General features: G+C 45.7%; 1 protein-coding gene across 4 annotated transcripts in view; it reads left to right on the top strand.

Moving 5' to 3' along the window:
* The window catches only part of TCF20 (transcription factor 20), a 128,701-nt gene that overhangs the window by 4,990 nt on the left and 98,311 nt on the right, over positions 1-25,400 (top strand). For 3 of the 4 annotated variants that reach the window (XM_071732468.1, XM_071732437.1, XM_071732477.1), the window contains exon 2: positions 7,965-8,075. The exons of the other annotated variant lie outside the window; for it this stretch is intronic. The gene's annotated coding sequence lies outside the window, so the exon portion shown is untranslated. The remainder of the gene's footprint in view (positions 1-7,964; positions 8,076-25,400) is intronic. 4 annotated transcript variants of the gene reach the window in all.

The following is a 25,400-nucleotide window of genomic DNA, read 5'->3' as shown; positions in this document are numbered from 1 at the left end:
ACGGTGAATTTACTGACCTACAGGTGTTAGATTTGGTAGTAAATGGATGGAATGGAACCAGTGTAATTAGGGAGTGCTAAAATTAACACTCGCTTTTGTCTTCAATACCAACACCCCAGTTTTTAAATGGCTTCTTTTCCCTAGAAGTCAATTGGATTGACTGTTCCCATGACTCAGCCTTTGGAGCACCTGAGTGTTGGTAGTGTTTTCTTCTTGAGAGAAGCTGGATCCTCTGAGTTGTTTAACTATACTCAGGTGCTATTTCTGAGCTGTAGTAATGTATGGAAGAAAAGTTGTCCATGCGTTTTTGCTAAGCCTTAAGGAGCAGTTACTGTCAGAAGAGTGCCCATACAAAACTGCACTTTTGTTTTTTCCCTTTTGTGTTTCTACTTCTTTTTCCAAAGCCACTGCTGACAATGTTAAAAACAGACGTAGGTTCTTGATCATCCTATCCAAGCCAAAGCCAGCGAGGCTATCGCAGGAAGCGTTGGACTCCCTCCTGGCTTGCTTATCTTCATAAATTAAAATGATATTCAGAGTTTCATGCTGCAGATTTCTGGTGATCATGCACCATCTAGGAAGACCCAATCCTCTTGAAGCCCATATTAGTTAAGCATATGTTTACTAGTAAGGAGAGCATGTTTGGTCGATGGGATGCGGAAAGGGAAATCTGAAATGTCTCAATAATTCCTAATAAAGATAGAATAAAGCCAAGCAAATCCTCAAAGCAAGCTTTTGTTACTGTATTGAAGCAGATAGATTCAAGGAATATGTCTCCAACTGACAGCATCCTTAATTCTTTATTTCTGGTTTTACTAGAGTGCAGGCATGGTCTGTATTCTCTAAGAGTTCATCTGTTCCTCTTGCTTATCCAGCTTTGAAGTAGAACTTGCTGATATTAATTTCTGTATAGCCTATAACCTCATCTATAAAATTAAGGGAATACTTCATACAGGCAGCTGTGAAGTTACATTTATTGTCTGTAAATTGCTTTTAGTAATTGAGCAGAGGAGGTGGAGAGTATGAATATAGACGGTGGAGTAATATGGGATGCTTTTTTTTTTTAATTGAAAAGAACTGCATTGTTTTTATTCATCCGATGATGTACAAGCTGATGAGGTGATGGGGAAAGAAAAATGCTTTGTCAGGAGCACCCTGGAACTAATTGTTAAGTTTGAGAAAATGAATATTTCTGAGCATAGTGATGAAGGCAGCCATCTTGTTTGATAATAACAGTCCAATTTAGAAATATGCACATTATTACTGGAAATTCTGCAGTAACTCTCATATTTCTCTCTGATTTGGGTCTGCTCAATTTCACTGTCAGTTTTTACCTACATAAGTAGCTTCATCATCCAGTTAAGAAATACTATTGGTCGGTAGAGCCTAATAATAGGTAAAACTCTGAAGATTGTTAGCAAACACCTCTATTACAGGCTTGTCAGCTAGGCTCCTTCTGTGCTGTCTGGTATACTTGTTGGGTGAAACTGCAGTTTCATGTGTGTAAGGATGGATTTTCTTGCTGTGGCTGACTCCATCTAGCCACTTGCTCCTTCTAGAAGGAGGGGTAGCTATGATTCGCGTGTGGCACTATTCTTTGCCTTGTGCCCACTCTGGTGCTGAACGGATCCATCTTGTTCAGCTTTCAGAAAACCGATTTGCCAAAAAATATAAAAAAAGGAAATAGCTTTCTTCTGGGGCAGAGAGCTGAACCTGCTCACCAGGTTCTGGCTAGTATCAGAGCTGCCGCGCAGGAGGGGTGAAATTTGTTTTGCCAGCAGTGAAAGGTAGGGAATGAAAGAAAGGTGGAAGTGGGCCCCCCTTTTTTGGCAGCGGTGAACTATTAGCCTGGTTCAGCTGTAATGTGAAACCTCACCCTCAGTCTTCATTTTTAGGTCCCTCCCTTCCCCTCCACTCCTCTCATTCTTTCCCCGGGATATACTTGTGTGCCTCCAGATGCTGACTCCATTCCCAAGCAGTATTTTCGAAAGGGGAAAAAAAGGAAAAAGGTTGAGTTTCACTGCCTCTGCAGTAAGACACATTCCATAGTTCCTGAGAACTCATTGCTAGCAGCTCATTGCTAGCAGCTTAATAATAATAACAACAAGAAAAATAATTATAATCCTATATTATTATTATTAACGGGCTCAAAAACTAGTAGCCCTAGCTGTCCCCTCTGAGGGGACAAAAAGAGACTGTCTGATGAGAAGGCTGTAGGCTGAGTCTGTGACAGAGCTTCCCCAAACATGGTGATGGTGGCCATTTGGACTGAGGCTGTGGAGTTGGTGGAACCAGGTGGTCCCAGAGGCCTGGCATAAATGGTAAGGGCAGGAGATTTCTCTGCATGCCTGTGGTGAGCCAAGCCTGAAGTTAGGTTCCATGGCACCAGGAGGAAGTCTCTCCATCTCTGAACTGTGCCTTGCAGTTTGTTGCTCCAGGTGCTACTGCCTGACTGATTTTTCAGGCACCAGCAGAAATCTGAGGGGGGGGAGCTTGCAGACACTGCTGTGGTACTGTAGAATGGGGCAGAATAGGAGCTGTCTTGCCCCGGGGATGTGATGAAGCCAGGGGTGTGCTGAAGATCACATTCCATGGGAACTGGCCAAGGCGAACTTTCTCTCTGCTGACCAGGGAGAGCAGTGTTTCTGCTCTGGCTTTGCTGTTGATGTATGGGTGCATCTGTATTCTCCCTTGCTGACTTCGGGGAAGGAGGGATGTGTCACCTAATGAGATGCATGCCCCAGCATCTGCTTAGCAGGGGCACGGTGCAGGTCAGAGTGTGCATTTGGGAGACTGGATGGAGGCGTCTGTTGGCCTACAGTGATTGCTTTATGGCTTAAGGAGCAGATACTGTGTCTGTCTGGTGAATTTTATACAGCATGAAGGTGAAGATGATGTCAGTGAATAGCAGTGTGCCGGAGGCAGCAGGATGCAGTGTGCCTATGCATGTGTGGACCTACCGAGCAGCCATGCCCGGCAGGAGGGGCAGGTTACAATTGGTGTGGTGCACAAATTAGAGATGTTTGTGCAGCCATTTTCAAATAAGGAAAGTAGGGAGGGATGAGGGAATTTGCTCCAACTTGAGAGCTGTTAGAGGTTTGTTTCATGCTGTACTGCTGTTGGTTGGGTTTGGGTTTTGCTTTTTTTTTTTTCCTTATTTTTTTTTAAGTTTTTAAGCCCAAATTCTTCTCATTGGTATGTGAAGACATTATGGCAAAAGAAAGATTATTGTAGGGTTGTGTTGCTTTGCATGGTAAGATTATACACTAGGTGGCTGTTACAGTGGATTTGTGTTCCAAGGATGGAGTGAATAAAGGAAAGAACCAGTGTATTGATATTAAATAGTAGTACCACTGGATATACTGAGCACAAAGTGTCTTTGTTTTCAAGGGTGTTTTTTTTTTTTTTTAAATCTGACACACTTATTAGCCAGCTGCAATATTTTTTTAAAGACACATTTATAAGAGAGGGGGCACTATAGAAAATGCTGTAAGTAATCTCATTGAGAAGTACGATTTTTTTTTTTCCATCCCCTTGCACATGTGTGCAGCCTCTGGGGAAGATGTTAGTGAAGGAGCTGGATAATCAGGATCTTCTCTGGAGCTGCCATTGTTCTGATTGATGTAGTGGGTATTAGCTGGGGGATGTGTACAGATGCGGGAGCTGTTTGGGGTTTCATTTCTGCAGTCTCCCTTTTTTTTCACTCCTGGATAGAAATATGTATCCCAGCTTTTTTGTCTTCCACCTACATCCCTTTCTCATCTCTTGCAAATACTCGCTGATTTTTTTTGTTGTTGTTCTGGCAAGTCTTCAGTTGTGCTGGTGGTGGGTGACTCTCCTGCACTGTTTAACCTGGCTCATGGAGATGGGTGTTCCTGTAAGCCAATCTTTTCCTGAATCTCTTTGCTGATTCTGCCCAGTCTGGGGCCATCTCAGCAGCTGCTGTCATTTCTCTAGTGAAGATCCAGGTGGTGTAGCTGACTCTAGCAATGCTCCAGCTGCCCTCTGAAGTGCGAAGTAATTCGGTGAAAGAAGCAGCAGTTTCAGGGCCCTGTTAGTCCTCAGACTGGAAGTGCTGAGGGGATGTCAGAGTTCCAGTGTAGGGCTGCAGTTATTAAATGGTGCTGTGGGGAGAAGGGGGCAGGAGAGCCATGTGCTGGTCACTTCGGATGGATTAACAAAGAGGGGATATTATGGTGCCAGCAGAAGACATCCTTCTGTTCCTAGCCAAAATATTCCAGGAAATATTTAAAAAAGCTGTCCCAGAGAGTGAGAGGAAAGCCTGATAGGTCTGTGATATAATTAATTGCCCAGATACCAGTGGAAGAGCAGTTTGGAGGGAAGGGAACTTGTTCGTAAGCCGGGTGTGGTGTAGAGAGGGAAACGGGAATTTCCTGACTTTTGTTTGTAAAGCTCAAGCGTAGAAAGAATTTTAAGTATAATAGGTGGAAAGAAGGGCTAAAATTAATAGGTAGTACCATTTTTAAAATTTTTTTCTTTTTTTCTTTTTTTTTTTTTTTGCACTGAATCATCCTGGCTAATGTTAGTTGAATATCAATTGAAGCAGTACATAGCATGCTTAAGAACTGGAGATATTAAGCAGAAAGAGAGAGACAATCTGATTAGCTCTGCTTTTCGTGCATTAAGCAGAAAACCAGGCTGAAATGTGATTGCAAACAGATAATAGCAGCAGGCTCCTCAGGCACCACCACCACAACCCAGCATATGGGGTGATGGATCTAACCATACCATAGAACCTTTTCTTGTAATAGAAGACACTTGTTTTTATGTTGTGGTTTCTGTTGTACTTTCTAATTCTCCTGTTCATCGCTGTCTGCCATTTTGAGCTTGGCCACACAGGGTGGCTCAGTCCTCTGTACTGTGTGCCCTGTTGAGCACTTCTGCCCCAGATAGTAAACATATAGTAGCCAAACAGTGGGAGGGAAGAGGTGTCAAGGCTTGAGGGTCCTGGCTATTTTCCCCTGTATTTCCAAGAATAATGGAAGTAACAGCTGCAGCTTTTGCCATGCCAGGAAAATGAGTGCTGGTGTTGCATGTAAAGCTTTTCCCTCTGAAAGCACAAGTATTGGGGTTTACTGGAAGAAGTTTCCTTGTTACCTGAAAAAAGAGGCATCTATCAGGACAGCTTATAAAGAATAAATACAAGCTGGCTTTCGTACACCAACCACTTTCTCAGCACAGCAGTGGAGGTCTTGGAGATATTTGTGGCCCATGGACTCTCTTCTGCACTGAGGAAGTGCAGCAGAGTAAACAGGCTGGTGAGGTTTGTCCACTGCAGGCTGGAATCAGCACTGCTGATAGGGCATCCAACATCCCTGTGTGCTGGTGGGGACATTTTCCAGGTCAGTGTGGTGTCCCCTTCCCCAAAACAACCTGCTTTGTCTTGTCGCCAGCTGATATTTTCTTTGATGGAAAGCCTAAGTAGCCATTTCCAAACCCAATGTGGACTGAGGGAATGCAAAGGGAGTAGGAAGAGCAGAGCTCTTCTTAAAATGTCTGAACAAAAACAGTGTAGTAAGAAGCTCACGTGTGTGTGTATGTGTGTATTTTAAGGCTAGCAGGGGCGGGTCAGGCTAGAGTTCCTGTGACCTTTTTTCAACTGCATCTTGCTTTTCCCGCCTGCTGCCTCTTCTTGCCTGTCAGGGGACTTCCACTTCCTTCCTGCTGACCTGCAGGGCTGCAGGCAGCCTCCCTGCCCTTGTGGCAACTCCCAGCTCTGGCTCCAAGCCCAAGCTAATAATCCCGACAGATTTTACTGGTTTGTTCTCTGCTCCATGCTTTGCTGTAGGGGAGATGGTGTGTGAGGTTGTGGTTTACATGACTTTCAGCATCACACTGGCCCTGGATTTCCACCCAGCATCATCTGTGTGAAACCCAAACCTCATAATAAGCACTGGCTGAGCCTCTGGTAGAATCTGGCTTTGCTCAGTGAGTCCTCTTGTTTCCCTACCTGCAGGTGACCGGCTAGCACAGATGTCTTACAAACACACCTTCTAATTGTCTCTGGCTGTCCGGATGATTGCCAGCAGTATGGGGTTCGGGTGGAAGTAGGAGGTGTTGATAGCCAGGAAAGGAAAAATTCATCATTTACCAGAGCGGGTAATGAAGATCTCCTCTCACCACTCTCCCCACGCATCAAAGCACACTTAAAAAAAATAGAGCGTTCATCTTTGACCCCCGTTAATGGCTGGCTTGGTCTGTGCAAGAGTTTTACGAGGCTGCTGTTGCTCCCACAGAGTTTAATTATTTAGAGCGTGAGGTGGAGGTTTGTGCTTTCACTGCTGATGGTGCAGGGTTCAGGCGCTCCTGATGGGCTGGGGGCTGGTTACAAAGGCAGTCTGGCTGGGGATGCAACCACTTGCTAGAAGGAGCCTAAAGGGAGTCATGAGCTGCAGCTGTGAAGTCCTTACCAGGGCTAGGAGCAAATCCTTTTCTCATTATGTGAGCTCCACATCACCCTGCCATGTCAAATCCAAGGTCTGCTTCCTTGTCTTCAGGGTACTTAATGGTCCAGACTTGAGATGCCTTGAATGACTACCTGAAGTTTCTGGGTGGGCAGGCTTGTGGCAGATCCTGCTTGTTGCTGAGCTTAGTGCCCCGGGTCAGCAGTAGAGGCTTTGGAGGCTGTTTGTTGTAAGACTCTGACAGCGATACCTGATTTATCAGCCTTCTTTCCGCTAATCATCCCCTCCTCTTTCTCCCAGCTTCTGCTCCACTGTAGCAACTGGCTACTTTTCCTAGTGTCAGATCCCCTGTACTGGCTTGCTGATCCCTTCCCTTTGCAGGACGTCAGCTTGTTCTTGCATTTCCTACTTTTTCCCATCCACCTCTTCTCTGCTGTTAATTGTCCCAAGGCTGGGGAACACAGAATAAATGTCAGGAACAAGAGACTGATGTGTCCGGAGACCTTTGTGCCCTTCATGTTCCCAAATGGGTGGCCTGCCACCTAGACTAGGAGTGCTTCCCAGCCATCCTGCTGACTGTTCAGCCAGGCTTCCACTTGTACTGGGAAGATGCTCAGCTCCAGGTCAGTTGACTGGGATGTGGGCTGGTCTGATGCATCAGCTGGCCATCTGGAAGGGTCAAAATGACAGTGGTGGCCTTCTGGCCACCACTCATGCAGGTGAATTTCTCTTGGGGTTGTGTTACCTCTTGCACTGATGGGTCCCAAGTGCTTGCAGTGCTCATCAGTGCTGAAATGAAATGTTGGCAGCTGTTTGGTGCAAGAGTGTAAGTGGAGGTTTGTTTCAGAGCAAAAGCAGTTGATACTGGTGGATTTGGTTTTGGCTAACAGAAAAATGAACTCAGAAGGGGTCTGGGAAGATTTAATGCAGAAGGTTCACACTGTATTTTCTGTACCTTGTCCCTCACTAATGAAAATGCGTATCACTGGGGACACCAAGCTAGCAGGTTGCCTGCTGTGCTGCTGGTTCTGACAGCTGAGTTCATTGTGTGTGCTGAGGCTCACTTCTGTACTCTGCCTCCTGCCATTTCTTACCCCTTGAGCTCAGGTATCACTTGAACCTTCTCACATCTGTCCTCCTGCCATCTCCTCATATGTGCCTAATCTGTGTTATGCTGTAGCAAGGGCTCATGCGGGCTCTTGGTTGCATGCCAATAGGTTCTTCATGCTGTCCCAATTTACCCTGTTTTTTCTCCTTCCACTCCTTTCCTTATTCCTATTTAATTTCCTTTGGTATTGGACTAGTGTTCTCGGTTGTGCTGGGGGACTGGGTTGAGCTGAGATGGCAGAATGAGAGTGAAGGGGAGGAAGGGGCTTATTTTGGTAAATGTGAGTTTCTGCCATCAACTCAGTCTTTGATCTGTTGATGACTATGAACTTAGCTAAATCAGCTGGATCTGCTAGGCAAATGCCAGATGCTCTGTGTCTTGCCTTCATATTCTACTCTATTTTTCTATTTTTTTTTCCCCCAAATTAATAGGATTCTGCCCATTGATGATTAAAACGTCGCCTGGAGTTTTGGAATGGATCAGATGCGTCAATCAAATGTTACCAGATTGCATCCAAAGAGAGGAATGCCATCCAACTGGGGGTAGGGTCTGTTTTTTCTTTGCCCCCACCAATATCTAGAATTATTGGTAACCTTATTGGTTTTTAAAATGCAGGAATTTTTAATAGGCAGTACTAGTTTTCAAAATTAATTACTTTATTGTGTGAAAATTTGACTGCTTGCTTTCTGTTTTTTTATTAGTATGGAGCAATGTTGTGCCTTCTTATATTCACATTATTAATAATCGTGGGGCTTTTCAGGGCTTTGGTAAAGAAAACACTTCAGTAACTACTGCAGATATTTTGGGACGGAAAGTTGGTGTTTTAAAGAAAAGTAAATCTATTCTGATGACTAAGAAAGATGAAAATAATTTAACTTTTTTCAGAAATGTCAAAGTTCAGGTCGTTTGTCCCAGTTCTAGAAATTAATTTAAAACAGACTAATACCCCTGCATAAACTGTTCCTCTCACAAAAGGGGAGAGGAAGCCAATAGATGAGTAGGAAACTGCATCTCTGTGTACTGGTTTTGGGTACGTAGCTACTGTGGCAGTGGGTATAGCCCGAGATGTGGAATGCAATATAAGGTTGGAGAGAATGTGTATCTGAAGCCTTGCACAGGCTTAAAGCACAGGTTTCAGCCCGAGCAGCAACTGAAGTGGCTTTTTGGCTCCTTTCCACTTGCTAGTGCACGACTGCCCATTATCCTCTCACTGGTATGCCACTTGGCTGTTTCAGCAGAGAAGCTGCAGAAACGAAACACTCATCTGGCTCTCAGAAGTGGGATGGACTTTCCAGGTCAAACACCAGAAGATGTTTGTTAGGGTCTGCAAGTAATGCTGTTCCAGTGTTGCTCCCTTGAAATCCAGAGCTCCTTATGCTTCACGTTGATTTCCTGTTCTTGTTAAAACTGCTTTTGCTTTAGAAACGAAGGGTCTTAAAGCTGAGGGGTTTGACAGAGCGTGCTGCAGAATGATTCTTTTCTCCTCAGTATGTAAGTTTCCTGAATGAATGATTCTGAAGTAAAGTAATATTTCCCTGCAGAGCCTGCTTCTGTTAAGTCTTTAGTCTGTCACAGTAACAGCGAGACTACTAGTGCAATATTAATAATTTATATGTGTCCTTCATTTTGGACCTTTGTCAGTCATTTCAGCCTCAGCAGGCTGGGAGAGATGAGAAAAGCATATATATATTTTGCTGCTGTTCTCTCTGCATATCTTCTCTGGGTAGGCAAAGGATTTTGGTCTCCAGAGAATGTCTATCTGGAACCTTTTACCACTGCTAAATTTACAGAAATAATACCAGAAAACAGCATAATGGTGTCTCATTTCAGTCATCTTGGTACAGGGTTGTACTGTTTTCCTTGGACATCTGCAACAAGTGTGGTTCAGATGTTTGTGGGCTGTGCCTGGTTGCAGTAGGTGAGGGAAAGGTGAACCTTTTATGGGTCCCTTCTGTGGGATGAGCCCAGCCAGGGTTTTGCTGTGTGTGTATAATCAGCCCCAAATGTTTATGTGCTGCTGCAGCTGTGCATAGCTTCCTTCAAAACTGGGCTTCGTGTCCTTGATCCTCTCCCTCACCCTCTTCTAAAGGGAGTGAGTTGGTCAGGCAGTTTGTGAATTTCCTGAGTAGGTCTTGCTTGAGATGAGGAGCAGAAGACCCTCTGAATAGAATGGAAATGAGTTCAGAAATGGAGCTGCTGAGAGAGAATTTAGGTAGTTTAAATACGAAGTGTATTGTGCTTGCGCTGAATTCTGGAGTTAACTGTTGCAGGTTTGTGGTTGGTGTTAGCAATCATCTGAACAGCTTCCAGCTAGTCTGTCTATGCAGTACTTCTCCTTCAGATCCTGTTGGAAGCATAGCACTGCATTTCAGGAAGTTTAGAAGATCTGCTGGTGTAGCATGCATGAACTGGTTTACGTGTTTCAGCGAGTCTGTATTCTTACAGGCAGGTGCTGAACAGTTTCAGTTGGATCAGTCTACTTCAAGTGGTATTTAGCAAGCAAGTAGGCAGCTTGAAGGAAGTTGGAGAGTTAGTTCCTGTCTTTTGCTGGTGGTTCAAAGTGGCTGATTTACCTCAGGCAATGGGAGACCCACAGGTTCTATGCTGCTGGCTCACGGGTGGATGGGTGGATGATGGGACTGTCTAGGAGAGGAGCATTTCAGCAAAGAATGTAATCTGTGTTTTAAGCCTGAAATTCTTCTTTACTGAAGAAAGACAGATTTGTAGAATAATTGTTGGGGAAGAACGAATGTTTCTTTAAAACTGGATTACATTGTTTCAAATTCTGGTTTTGAACTTCTTGGCTTGGAAGAGTGTTTGGCTCAAAAATTGCTGTGTGTCTGCTGAAGGATCTGCAGAAAGATTAACGGATAAAAAGAAATGTGGTCTAATTGTTTTGTGTTGCCTTCATTAGAAGATCTTTTCATTTGAGACTGCATTTTTTGCCATGGTTTGTACCTCTGTAGTTCAAACAATCCTCCCAGATTCTCTGTTTTGTTAAGTCTCCTTGAGAGCTTGTATGTACATATTGAAGAAAACAAGATGTAACTGAGTTAAGATTTCTTGAACTTAAATTTTAGTCCTTGAATTGCATAGCCAAATGGCTTGGCTGCTAGTGAATAGCTATAGTTCAGAAAGAAACTAAGAACCTTTGTTGGACTTCAGATAGCTTGGTTGCAGCAATGAGTATTTTTTTTTTCTTTTTTCTTTTTTCTTTTTTTTTCTTTTTTCTTTTGGGGCTAGAGCCTTACTCCTGGCTCTGCACTTGTGTGTTTCCATCTAATATACATATGCATTTGTGATAGAAGACTTTTTGCAAAGCAGCACTGGTTTCTTCTGTAAAATTGAATTGAGAAGCCAAGTTGGAAGACTCTCCTTTTTTCCTTTTTTTTTTTTCTCCCTCCTCTTTGCAAGAAGACACTTTAAATAGGGAGCTGTTCGGCAGGTTGCAACCATAATTCTATAATAAGATCTCTGTTCACTCTCCCTACTTTTTTGCATGCAAAGTTGTGGCTGTAATTATATGACAGCTGCCCTCTTGGCTGACATGCAGCAGATTGAACTGGGGATCTCCAGAGCTAAAAGTGTGAGCTGCTACTCTGTGAGCTAAAGCTCTATAGCTGGAGGCTGTAATGATCTATATCCTTCATGACTGAGTGTAGAAGGAAGCTGCAAAAAGCACTTGCTGAGTTATGGTGCATACAGGGTACTCACTGTGCACATGGTTACTTCCCGGGTACACTGGAAGCTTTCTTTAGAGAGGTTTGTGATAATAGTACAAGCTGTTGTCAACTCATGGGTGCTTTAAAATGACACTCCATTCTGAAGCCTTTCTGCCTTAAATAAAATAACTTCACTAGCCTGTTAGTCGGGCACAGACATTTGTTCATTTATGTGTGTGTTCTGCTGAGCATGAGGGACCCTGATGTTACTGAGGTCCTTCAGCTCTAATGCAGTGTAAGTAATTATTAACAATCTAAGTGCAATATGAAAAATGCTACAGCACCAGTGATGTTCAGACAAATTTGCCTTTATGTTTTGCCATTACAATAGGTTTTTCATAGATGACACCAGGGGAGCTTTGTAAAAGCAAAGGAAAAGAAGCTGGAATTGGAATTGTTGGAAAATCTCCCATTTTCTAAGGACCAGGAAAACCTGAGTAGTGCCAAAGTTTGTCAGGCTGAGGGAAAATGAAGGGAAGCAGAACCATATGGAGCTGCATGAGTAGTGTCAGCCGTGGGTAGCTTCTGCAACCAGTGTTGTGGAAGAGGGGGAAGTGTGTTACAAGTCGAGACACTAGTTTTGAACTTTGAGTGTTCTTAACACCTCCTTGCCCCCCCTCCATCCACAAATGAAAAAAAAAACAACAACCCCAAAACCAACCCAAAAATACATACCAAAAAACCCCAAACAAACACCCCCCACCAAAAAAAAAACCAACCAAAAAAGGGAGACAGGCACCTGCTAGGTGTAACTAGGACATAATATGCATTCCTGTCAACCTTCACAGTTCAAAACCAAGCTGATCTTTTCCTCCATTCAGAAAACATAACAAGGAAGTGTTTGAGGGAGGCAACTAAACATTAAATAAAGTCTAAACTGAGGCAGTCTTTCACATCTAAACCACAGTACTTACTGTCCCAGTGTGTCAGAAGCTTACTTGCCACCTTATATATTATTGAGTGAGATTCTCTGCTGTAAATTAAGATCATTTCCATATAAGTCATATAGGTCATGTCCAATTACACAACTCTCACCATGCTAAATCATGGTTTAGTTAATGCCTTCCACCCTGGTTGCATCCTGTACTGCCTTTCTTTGCATGAATTTGTTCATACTGGGTTCGTATAAAGATACCCCTGTTTCCTTACCTCCCACCCCCTGTTTCCCTGTACCACCACTGTCATCCCATCAGTTGTTTGGATTGAGCCATTGGTAGGACGATGGTGCAGAATGAATCAGTAACCTGATGGGGGTCACTGATGGGATTCCATCAGTAACCTGAATCAGTAACCTGATGGGAGCCCCATCCCTCCAAATATATGGAACAACCCCGGCTACAGTGATCTAGTCTGTTGTGCTGCTTTGCAAGCAGCACTGTTGGCAGAACCAGAGAGAGGATGTCACAGGAGTGGTGGAAGGAATTTCTTAAGTTGGTATTACTCCTGGAAGACTCATCTTGTGGGACTGGTCCTGCCAGGACATCTCAACAGTCCTGCGGCTCAGTTCTCTACTGCTTGCCCTGTCACTCCTTGCAGAGACAGTGGAATGAGGCTTTGCCTTCTTCCTGTGGGAGCATGTTCCAAATCCTAATAGACTTTGCTGTCAAGAAACGTTTCTTGATTGTGCTTTAGTCATGGGTGTCAAACTCCTAGTCCCTGGGATGACCTTAGCCTGCATCAATACAACTGGCTTCCTTGCATACGCTGCCTCCCCTTTTCCTCTGGCGTTAATTGGAGGCCTATTTCAGCTGCAAGCAGCTGCACCTTGGCTCAGACTTCACTGTCCTTAGTGCTGCTGTTGGAGGCTGTTGCAGAAGTATGGAGCTTGGAGCTCACATCAAGGGCCTGAGCTGTGATCTGAGACAGACTAGTCACTTGGAGTACGTTCTCAAGAATCCAGGCTGCTGGCAAGTGAGCAGATACAAGCTGAAGCAGCATTTGTGTGTGTCTCTACCTTGGATAGAGCCAAGTCCGAGGAATGTTACAGCACAGCTATCCCCTGACCTAATTGTGTTGCTGTCAAACTTGGGAGTGCAGGTGAGGCTCCAGTATATTCCTAATATCAGCTTAAAGCAGGTCTCTTTGATTCTTTTATATGATGGAATTCGGGCCATCTATGTTGAAGCAGGTAGGGAGAGCCACCCAGCCAAGCTGTTTGTAGGGGAGGCTGTGGAAATACCAACCATGAGGCTCCACAGTGAAGACTCTGCACACAGTGTATCCAGCTTGGCTGGCATGGGGAAAGAGTCTGCCTTGCTGTCTGTTCGAGGGATGACTCTCTCCCATGGCTCATGGCAGTTACTGCCAGGTTTCTGTGGATGGCTGGGAGAGGATGGATGGCTTTCCTGGGGAGAGGAGTGTGTGCCTGCTGTGTCACAGCCCTGATATGCAGTAATAGCTCTGTTGCACCAGAAGACTTCCCCTCCCAGCATATAGCTGTTACTTTGCACATCTGGACTTCATATAAGCATTTGCTGTCTTCCAAGTCTCTTTTTCTTGCTACTAGCTGAACCTCCAGCATTCTTTGTGTTCCTTTTCCAAGGTAGGATGAGTAGAGCAGGTTTCAGAACTGCAGAGCTGAAGGTATCTTTGACTTGTGTCATTATGGAATCAGCCCTGTTTTCTGGGTTGCTCCAAGTACATGCAGACATTTTACTTACTCCCCTGTCTGCTTCTGTAATACTGGTAGACCTCATTATGTGATGTCTTCTTAGAGGTTAGGTGTAATTACTCCAGAATCAGAGGGTGAATAAACCGTTCGGATAATGACCTGTTAAACTGTTCACAACTGCAGTGGTTATGACACCAGAGATGTGAAATAGCTTTCTTACTGTATTTCTCCTGAACCCTTCCTCTGCAGCCAGGGTTGGACTCTTCTACATCCCCATCCAGCTGCTGTGTCATCCAGTTTGTGTCCTGGCAGCTCTTTACTCCTCTGCCAGAGTTATTTCTGTCATGTCCCCACTCTTCACCTGCTGGGGGTTCTCATCCTTCTCTGGTGCTTCTTACAGGTCCTTGTCCACCTTTCACCAGTGCTTTACCATTGGTAGCTCTTCTGCATAGCTCTGCCTTTCCTGGCTGTACCACCTGCTTCTCAAGTGAAAGCTTTTGCTTTCCCCCATTCCCACAGGAGAAATAAAACTTATGTCTCATCTAGAGGTGCATAGAACATGGCCATACTGTCACCAGATTTTTGGGTTTGTTTTTTTATGTCCTGCTTGGCTCAGGTCACCTCTTTCCACTTAGCCATGCATGAAGTATCCCTCTTCTTTTATCTTTGTTTTCATGGGGTTTGCATGCAGCATCTGGCTCTCCTGGGGTGAAGAGCCATACCTGTTGAATCTGGGGTTGTGTTTTACAACAATTTCCAGCAGCCCCTGCTGCTGCTCCCGAGCTGCTGGTTAGCTGTGCCCAGTGCAGCTGAATGTGTTGCTGCACATTAAACTGGATCAGGGAATTGATACAGATTAAAGCAGCCAGGGAGGAGAGGAAAGCTTCTTAACCTAGCGATTTGCCCGAAGAAATACTTGAGAAACTACAGTTTCAGGGCACCCTGATTTTTTAGTCCTTTGACTAGCTACCCCCCTGATACAGAAATTCCTTGTTTCACTGGAGAGTTGCTGCCTCCCACCCTTCAAACCCTCCTGCCAAACTAGTAACACCAGCAGCCACCTGCTTCAGGTTTAGAGCAGCTGCTGCAGGTTTAGATGTGCTGTGTGGCCGCTCTGGAAACCATGGGCCATGATGACATTTGGAAGGGTCAAGGACCCCTTAAAGTAAAAAATGGATGTGTATCAAAGACTGTGCAAGATCTTCCTTGTTGTGCAACTTCTCAGGCTTAGGAAAGGTTTTTTTCTTATCATAATTACCTTGAGCCTTATTAATGTTTCAGGATGTTGCTGTGTCACTATATTTCTAGGAAATACAGCATACCCCTGCGTGCTGTCTTGAAACTTTGAAAATGCTTGCTCCTGCCCTGCTCTGTGGGACACATTTAACCTGTCCCATCCCTCCTGAGCCACTTGAGTGGAGTCCTTGTCTGGTGGCTCTGCTCTTGCTCTTCCACTCAGCTTTTACACACCCTTCCGTGCCTGATCCATTCATCTGCTCCCAACTTCATGCTGTCATGGGTTTAATTTTTGTTTAAGATCCTTGTTCCTTTAATGACAGTGGGCTCTTCTCTGTGGGGGCTGTGGTGCACGGCTGTGCTTGAGGTAATGAGACTTGATGAAAACCTCTTGTTACGGTGGCAAGATTTCTTCCTTCTCTGTGTTTAAGAAAAGGGGAGGGGGGGGGAGAAAAGAAAAAGTGACAGACCCTGCTGGGTATGTTAATATATTTTTAATGGCTTGCATGTGGCTAGCTGGAGACTTATTTGTCCAGCCTTCAAGAAAAGTGAAGCAGGGTGTACCTTTGACTGAGCTGAGCCAGGAGTTGAAATGGGAGAGAGGGAGGGTTGGGTGAAAATTTCACAGAAATCCTGATGATACAAATGAAATCTGCCAGAGGCAGAGGGGGTTCGGCAGGGAGAGGAAGAAGATTGGATCCCAGATACCTCCTCCCCTCCCCCTCCCCAAATCTTCCTCTTTTTTCTGGAATATTCCACTGTCTGCGATCATCAAGAGAGCTACTTGGTATTTCTACCAGTGGTGAGGGGAGAGATTTTTCTGAAATAATTGCCATATTTCTGACGAGTGACAAAAGGGTTTGTGCTGCGGTGGTGAGCTGGGGAGGGGAGGGAGCTGGCGGGGTTGCAGAGGGGAGTGCTGGTGGGGGGGTGATGGGCATTTCCCCCTTCCAGCCTTAACCGTGCAAATTAAGCTGCAGGCAGGATGAGGCTGGTGGTCTGAGCTCGCTCCCAGGGGTGATGAGGTTTTTTTTGCTGCTTCTCTGTTCCAAGTGCACTCATAGTGCTGCTGGGGTGGGGGTCAGCTGGGCTGGGGTAGCTCTGGGTCCTGGGGGTCAGGAGCTTGGCAGCCAGGGCTGTGGTGCTGGGCAGCAGGTCGGAGCAGAGATGTGCTTGATGGAGCTGTGAGGAAGAACACACAGGAGGAGACTGAGAGCTGCCAGTGAAGAATTAATGCTGCAGAGCCCTGGTGAGAGGGGGAGAGAGAAAGGAGTGAGGAGCCCAGGCACTGGTGCTTGCTGATTAGATAGAGCAGCCAGGAGAGGATGGCCCTGGTGACACATTGACAGGCTGGCTGGAAGGGGTTATGGTGTGGATGGGTATGGTTGACTGAGCCCACCCCCAGTGGCTCCCACCACAGGAGTACTGGAGAAGCAGTGGTATCTCTCTTTCATCCTTGAACTCCCATTTCTACAAAATCCCAGTTGAAGTTGATGTAACTCTGGGGCAGGAAGGACAGAAAATCAGATGGATACTAAAACAGCATTTTTCCTGGTCCAAGTAATTTGTTGTTCCTCAAGAAAGCTGCTGTGGCAGCTCTGTATTTCTCCTGTATTCAGCCATGAAGTCAGCTCTCCATGCCCCTTCACAAGAGGTCTCTGCCTAATGTTGAGCCCATGTGGTTTCAGGGCCTCCTTCAAGTGAGGAAGCCAATGCATGGGGGGCCTCTTCTTACAAATGCACGCTAGCATCTGTCAAGGCAGGTGCATGGCTGGGGTCACTGTTGGGAGGAGGCTGGGAAGTAATTTTCTTGAGTCCCTGCCCAGTCCTGGAGCAGCCTGTGTGAGAATTGCCAACTGTCCTCACCTGGCTTCTTGTTTTTATTAAGTGACTGTGGTGTTGGAAAATGTCCTGCTGCAGATGAATGTCTCTTGGTGGAAACATTTCTGGGTATTCCTGAGGCAGTGTCAAAGCTGTATTTCTGCCTTTCTTTGGGAAAATTAAAAGTTTGACTATTTAATTTTGGGCCCAAGGAATGGTGCTAGACTGGCAGCTCTTGGGACATCCTTTGTAGCTTGCCCCTGCCAACATACCAGATTGCTGACTTCTAGCCAGACTGTCCCCTCTGATTTTTAAGTATCACAAAAACAGTCTGTGGGAGATTTCTCTGAAGATACTGTAAGTTTCTTTGCGTGACAGAAGACTGGAATCACATATGGCGAGTTACTGATATCTAACTGAAAGGACTGCAACTTGTTAGCCTGCACTGACCGGATTGCTTCGCTGTTCTGACCATACCCTTATTTAGATTTAAATTAACTTTCATCTTATTTAGTAAAAATCGGTTTAGTAGTGAAGCAGGCAAATCAGGGACACATTTACATTTTGTATAAATCTGTTGTTGCAAGGGTTTAAAGCCATTTTACCCACCTGCTTAAAGCACATCAGCTTGCCTCTCCTGTGTGTCTCTGTGCAAGCAAGCCCTAGTTTTCAGTGAGTGTCCACTGCTTTCTTAACCCAGTTTTCCAGCTGGGCTGAAGTTGCTGACGGCATCATGACTTATCCAAGAGCATGAGTGAATGTGAATTGGCACAAAATCAAAACCAGAGACCCACCAGGCTCCCAGTCCTGTAAATTCTGGGTTGTTGAAGCCCTGCTTTGCTTGAGTGGCCAACAATAACAGTCAACTAATACTGTCATGCAATATTATTTTTACTCAGGCCTCTTCCACTGATAGTATGCTTATAAAACAATTGGAAGGGCTTTATTTGTCTCCTAAAGCATACTTTCTAGTGTTGTGTCCAGATTAGTGTTAAGAATGATGCAAAGGAAATGTTTGTTTTTCACTGGGCTTGTACCAGTTTACCTCCCCTTGGCCCCCCATGTTAGATTTAGAAAATGGTACTGTCATCAAGCCTGATATATCTAAGGCTACAATAAAGACTAATGCATGCTCTGTGTTCTAATTTTTTTAGGGGCTCAGATAGAGAACTGCTGCTGAGGTATAACAGATGTTTTTGTGAGCTCTAATTATTTAATTGTAGGTAAGAGTTTTGAGTCTTCTGGCTGGGTTAAAATAAATACAAGTGTTGGTATAGACAGTGACAAAAGCACGTGAAGACCAACCAGAATTTTATGTGGGCTGAGTATCCCTTTTAACACTACAGCTTTCAGCTACTCTCTCTTTAGGAGGGCATCATTTTCTTGGTCCGCTGATTTGGCAGTCTTTTAGCCTAGAAAAATCTTGCATTGCTAGAATGGGAAGATGGGGGAGGTAAAGGAAATGGCCAGAATTTTTGTCTTGGTGTTCTTTGTGTACTTTTAAAGAAAGAAAATCAAATCCCCAAACTGAAACACAAATTTAATTAAAAAAATTATTTTCAGGCCATCTGTAGCAATCTCATACCACAAGCCACTTGCTGTAACATCCTCTTTGCTAAGATGTATTGATGTAGCCCTGATTTTCTGGAAGCTTTACAAGCACAAGGCCATGCAACATGGCTTTCTTGCTTTCTAGTTTACTAAGGCAGAGATGAAGACACTGATTTGATTTTGTAACAGGACACCGTTGGGGAGGGTCTCAGAAGACCATGGAGTGTCTTTCTGATACTGCATGCACATAAAAAGAGAGCATGTTATTTCTAGGATGGGAAAGGAGTCTCCTGACCACCGTGTTTAATTGCTTTATGCAGGGAAGGGGGCACACAAGGCTGGGGGAAGGCAGCTGACATGGGTGCCCACTGGGGTCCAACTTGTTCCTTAATTTAATAATGTTTCACCCCGGGCTTTCCCCAGCACCTCTTCCCTTACCACTGCTAGCCCTTCCCCCTCCTTGGGAATAACAGTCCCGTTGGGGGAAGTAGGGAATTGCAGCCTGTGAACTGCACTCAGCAGCTCGTGGTGGTGGTGGTGACGGTGGCTGCTGCTAAATCAGCCAGCTGAGCACCTGCTGTCTCCCTGCTAAGGGAATGAGCAGCTATTTGTTGTTAAAGTGACATTGTCAAAGTTAAGATCCTATTTTACACAGGCTCTTCCTCACATTCCTGAATAATGCACTGGACTATTAAACTGATGAAATTTAAGAAATTGTCTCCTGTTTGTAGGCAGAGGGGTTGGCCTCTAGCATCAGGTATGAATTACCTAAGCCCCCTCCAACCACAACTTTGAATCCCAGCAGGCTTGTCTTAGCCCTGTGTGCTGAGGTCGATAGATTGACTTCCATGCAGCTTATTACGTGGGGCTTTTTCAGATGTGACCTTATTAAAACCTGGACTCCTCTTTAGACATTAATAATCCAATGGCTGTTTCCCTAAGTATAGGGGAGGGTGTTGCTGCAGTGTCCTTGACAAAATCTCGTGCTTCCCCAAAATCTCTGCTGAGAGGGACACATGCCTGTTGTTCACCAAACCTCAGACAATGACTGCAGCGTGTTGCTGATTGAATGGATTCTCCTGTGAGGGGTATCAAATGCAGGTATCAGCCTCTTCCTAGTGTAAGGGGTAAGGCTACTAGCAGGGAGGCTCTTCACTGAATGAGTAGTTGCATGCTGCACTTGATTACATTGTATTGTTGGTGAGATTCCTGTTTTTCATTTAAAGAAAAAAATCCCAGTTCTATCTGGCCAGCTGTTGTATCATATCATGACCTCAGACTGTTTCCTTCCCTCCTCCTGACCTAACAGTTCCTTTTCTTGGTGCCCTCAGGGTTGCCGCCTTCTTTGTCTCCTCTTGACCTTCCTATCTCCATCTTTCATATGCTTGGCCACAAGTCAACATTGAAACGCCTGTGTGCTCAGATGGGAGTTTAAAGCTGCTACGAGATATTAAATATGTGGAGGACAAAACTGACTGGCTACAGATATGCAGGGAAGAGAAGGGAGTGACCCAGCATCCTAGGCTGGGGCTTGATCTAGCGCCTGCTCTTCTCTCCCCTGCCTCCCAACCACCTGAGAAAGTTGGAGGTTTCTGCCAGAGGGTCACGTCTGCTTCTGCTTATCTTCCAGTGCTCTTTTTTCCTGGTCCTTTTCATCCTTGCTCACAGCATCTTGGGTGGCACACAAGTAGAGAACAGGCCTTTGTACCTGACACCGTCTCTTTTGTCAGGATGGAAAGAGGAGCATTGTGGTTAGGGCAATGTCCCTGGCTTTGGTCCTGCTGTTCAGATGCTTTGCTGTCTGCAAAATGGGGCCATTGCAGCCCACAGGGCTGGAGGCTGTGTCTCCTTACAGGCTGCAAAGTGCTCGGCAAAAGTGGGAGAGGTGAAGGCTGGGGATCGACAGCTGCAGAGCTGCCCCTGCCCTGCAGTAGCAAAGTGGAATTGGCACCTTGGGCTTTGCTGGGAAGCAGAGGGCGAGAGCTAATAAAAGATCAGTTTCTAATCTTCTGTTTTGGGGGAAACGCTGAGCAGCAGCAGAAGTGCTGGAGCCGCTGATCTACAGATTGCTGTGGCTTGGCTTAGTCTCGTTTCACATTATAATGATTTCTTGTGTGTGTGTGAGTGTTAATGAAGGCTTTGGTTCAGTACAAGCTGTTATTACTGGACCACGATTTCTTGGTCTCTTTCACAAGCAAGTGATTTTTTCCCAGCATCCTGTCTCTCTGTATGCACATGCATGCACATGTGTGTGCACTTGGGGATCTTTCAGGATGGAAAGTGCAGTGGAAATGTAAAATACTATAATTATGTGCAGCATTCATTTCTATTTTTGCTCTGCAGTCAGCTTGGCAAGTGGAACTCTGTGTCTGGGCAGTCTCATATCTGATCTGATGTATTTGTCTGTGCTTTTTTGCATTGTGGTTTACAGCCCTGCAATTGAAACCTTCAAGATTACTTAAAGGTGGAATGAGAGTGTGCTTCCATTGCGCTTTGTAAAGGCCATTTTTTCTAGTGCAAAATAATGGGCCTAAATGACTTGACAGTGCTCCTTTTAAATCCACCACTTGGTTCCTGAGAGGGCGGGGGCGAGGAGGTAATGTATAGGTCTTACAGGAATAAAGCCAGTGTTTTGTGCTCCCCTGCGGCTCTGCAGCAGTAGCTCACTGACTGACCCTATTAGCAGAGCCCTGCTGTCATCACAGGCAAGTCCGGTGTGCGGATGGGGAACTGAACCACACAAATAGCGTGAACTTAGGGGATGTGGTGAGGTTATGGCAGCGACTGCCAAGCAGGGAAGAAGGGATACTCCCTCACAGTTCAGTGGTAAAAAAAGAAAAAATAAAAAAGTCCAAGTCTTTGCTTCTCTCCTCTTTGAAGATTGCAGCTGTGGGAATGACAGGTCCGAGGAGTGCCAGTGCAGGCAGTGCCATAGAAAGGCAGGTGGGGGGAACCAGAGGGGTACGCTTCTCTCTGAGCCATTCCTGAGCCCATGCACCAGCATTGCTCTTGGAGAAGCTGCAACCTCTTATGGATGAGAGGTAGAACCAAGGCCGTGATCAGTCGATTGTTAAAGGTCCCTCTGCACTTGCCACGAGATGAGGGGACAACAACCTCGGTGTCCTGGCTAGATTCCAGTTCATTACTTTCTGCCTGTCTGAAATTTCCCCCTTCCCCTCCCCCTGCCGTTTATCCTAGAGAAGTTATCATTCGCTTCCTCTCCTAATGACTCCCGGGTAATGCTGCTGGCACACAACTGATGCTTTATTTCATCCTGATGATGAGGGAATGATCCCTATGATTTGGGGTCTTTGGGCTGAAAGAGGTGCTATGGAAACACAAAGATGTTTGAAGTACACACATAAATACGAAAGCATTATTGGTTACTGTTCCCTTCAGCTGCTGCTTTGGAACAGGTAAACAGGTTCTCCAGCTGCATCTTCCAGCTAAATCCAAATCATAAATGCGTGTGTGTGTTTTCAGTGTGTGTGTGCGCGCGCAAGCCTGTCTCTTCCCCCCCCTCTTCTGTCTTGGAACAAGAAGAATGTGTCAAGCCCTCTGGCTGCAATCCAGGACTCTCCGTGGAACTATAAATCGACCCGTCAGGGAGGGGGAAAGAGATTAACGTTGGCCGTCTTCATTAGTGAGTCCCCAGAGGAAACTGGGTCTGCCATGAGCCGTGAATGAGACCAGCTGAGAGAGGAGGGGGAGAGTTTGCGGTTTTTATCACTGCCTCCAGAGACCCTGGAGGAGTGGAGGAAAAGAGTGTGATAGGGATGGGAGGGTGTAAAATGATGGAAGCCGGAGCTTTCCAGCGCATTGCTCGCTCCCTCATTGGAGGGCAGGTAGCTGGTTGCTGCTCCTCCGCGCCAATCCCTGACCTGTGAGCCCATGTGTGTGGCTGGAGTACTTGGCATGCTAATTGGGAGCAGAGAGGAGCGAGCCCAGTGGCAGTGCAATGCCCTGCCATGCTAAACAAGTGCTGGTAATTGCATTCAAGGTACTTTCATTATGTCAGATTTTTCACAGAACCAGAAAAGTGCATTTATCACGAACAGCATAATTCTTCTTGGGCATTGCTCGGGGGGTGTGTGTGTGTGTGTGTGTGTGCTTAATTCCCTTCCCCCCCCCTTCTCCCCCAGAAAGATGAAAGTAATTCTTGCCTATGTTTCATTCTTGCTTGCACACTGATTTTTACAAATAGCTTTTGAGCTTCAAACAACAATCATTCTTCCTCGCTCTGTTTATTGTATATGTTTGCACTGCAGGCTCATGCAAACACATGCATGCACTAACGCACATGTGTGCTAATTGTTGTTTTTCCAGGCTAAAGGAGGGTATGGGGGCTGCAACTGCAGCTGGTAATGTTTCAGGTTTCCTTGTAAAGTCCCCGAGAGCCTGGATTGTGGTGGTGCTCCTACCAGTAAAATCTGGTTTAAGCTGGTAGTTGTCTTCCCCCCCCCCCCGCTTCTTGCAGTGAGTGACGCAGGCTCGACAGCTCCAGATAGTGATGCTCTTTATTCATGGAGCAAGCATCACACACATCATGGCAACACCAGCTATGCATACACACACACCATTCCTGCCAAGGTACCTAGCTGTGACCTGAAGGGACCGAGAAGAGGGAGGCTTCTTATCTGTGCCCATGTGGTCCTTGTCACCTCTGCAGCATAACAACAGGAGAACCAATTAGTGTCAGTCCTGGTGGCGGTTTTTACTGATGGGGACACAGACCCGGCTAAGATGAGAACTGAGACATCATACGTCTTCCCACTCTGCCTCCTCTACAGGTCTCTGGGGTGGGGGAGTCACACTTGGGAGCAAGAGAGCTCCTGGGAAATAGAGCTGGTGCCTGCAGCCACTCTGGTTGCTGAAGGTGTGAGAGACCTTCGCAGACGGCTGCAGTTACAGATCTGTCTGGCACAGATCTCTGCTAAAACTTGTTCTCCTTGTCTCCCTCCCCTCCTCACTGCTGCAGTTTTGTTCTCCGCTTAGACAACTTACTACTCTCAGTACAGGCACAGCTTCCCTTCACCACTCTACCTTGATATCCACAGTTCTTTGTAAAATGCAGTCCAAGGCTTCACCTTTGCTTTTACGTGCCCCACAGGTGCATAGACATTTCTGCTGTGGAATTTGTCAGCTTCTGGAGATTCTTTTCTGACTAGTACTTCCAACATTGCTCTGACTTGTGGTTCTAGACAGTTAGTATTTACTAAGTTAAATGATGCTCCTTGGCAGTAAGTAAAAATAATTTTTTCTGATACCGGTAACTTTTTGTAATGTTTTCTAAAAACCAGTCCATAGTTTATATGTTCCTAACTTAAGGTGTTGGTAGGAAAGACTGGACAAACAACTAGTAACGTTCAAAGTAGAAATGTGGGCAGGGAGGAGAACAGAAAATAAGAAGCTGCTCTTTATGTGAAAGGAGAGCACTACCAGCACTATAAAGAGACATTGCAGGTGAGTCAGCCCCAGACTTGGACCAAAAGCCAGGAATCTGCTGCTTTCTAGTTCCCTTTTACACCTCTCATTGTTCCCAGCTGAGAAGTATGCACTGGTGTTTTGCTGAACCTTGAAAGAAGAAGAAGAAATAAATGATGATGAGAAGGGTAACTGCACTATGGTGTGTCGTAACACAACACCAGCTATGGTGTCACTAATGAACAAGCTGATGGATGAGTTATTTACTCCACAGTCTGGAGGGAAGAGGCCACCTTTGCTGACACCCAGCTCTCAGCAGTGTGAGGGCTCTGTGCTGAGAGCAATATGTCATCTTCAGCAGCAAAATCTCTCTTTTCCTTGTGCAGCTAGCTGCCCTTTGGAAACTTCAGATCAAGCCTGCTTCTGCTTAACTTGTGGTGTGGCCTGAGGTGGTTCAGTCTGTGAGGAAACCTGCTGCTAGCCAAGGAGTTCTCAGGTCCTGGGGGACCTCTGTCCTGGTGGAAGAGTGGAGGGAGGGACAAGGGGAATGCAGCCTGCTGTGGGGGAGAGGTGCTGCAGGAGATTAAAGCAGCTGCTGAGGGACTATTCCAGTGAAGCTTGAAATCAGATTGTTTGACAAACATTGTGTTAGAAGCACCTGGCTGGTTCTGTTTGCCCCACAGCTCCCTACCTCAGAGAGAAAACAAGGATTTTCACTGCTCCAGAATTGCTTTACTCTTTCCCTCTTCCCTTTCCTTGTTATGCCCCAGAGGGCAGATTGCCTGCCTGCAGCAAGCCACGGGTGTCTGCTGGAGATGCAGGGTGGTGGAAAGCTTTGGAAGCCCTCACCCTGATGGCATCCCCCTGTCTGTGAGAGACAGAGAGCTTAAGGAAAGGTGGGTTTGTTTGGTGTGATTTTATTTTATTTTTTTTCCAGCGCTGATTTTTGTTCTGCCTCATTTGCATATTGTGTTTTTTTTCCCAAGCCTCTGCATCTCCTTTCTTCCTCCTTTTTATTTTTTTTAAATTCTCTTCTCTCTGCTAAAGATTGCTCCCTAACTCTCAAATGTCCCTCCCCCGCCTCACTCCCCCCCACTGCATTTTTCTTTCATCCTTTGTTCTTGATTGCTTGTGCCCGGGAGCAAAGAAAGGAAAAGGAAAGGATACCATCTTTCTGTGAAATACAGAAGAGAGAGAAAGGCAGGCAGGCAGGCAAAGTTGCCAGCCTGCCAGAGCGAGACTAAATCCATCTCAGGAACGTGTCACGAGCCTTGAGCACATGGGATTCACCTCCTCCATTACCCTTGTCATACCATGCAAAGTAGCTCTGGTCCTGAAAGCCCTGGATGGGACTCCCCTGCAGAAATGCTGCTTTTGGCATCTGCTGCCCTGGAGAAATGAAGGGAGGATCAGGGATGAACCAAAACCCCCTGCTGTGCCAGCCTAGATTCCTAACAGGGTCCTGTGCACAGTCCCATTCTGGTCCCACAGTGAATCTGCCA

The sequence above is a fragment of the Heliangelus exortis genome, chromosome 1, assembly GCF_036169615.1.
Source record: "Heliangelus exortis chromosome 1, bHelExo1.hap1, whole genome shotgun sequence".
NCBI lineage: Eukaryota > Metazoa > Chordata > Aves > Apodiformes > Trochilidae > Heliangelus > Heliangelus exortis.
The sequence above is the reverse complement of the archived record's forward strand: the minus strand, read 5'-3'. Positions and strand labels throughout refer to the sequence as shown.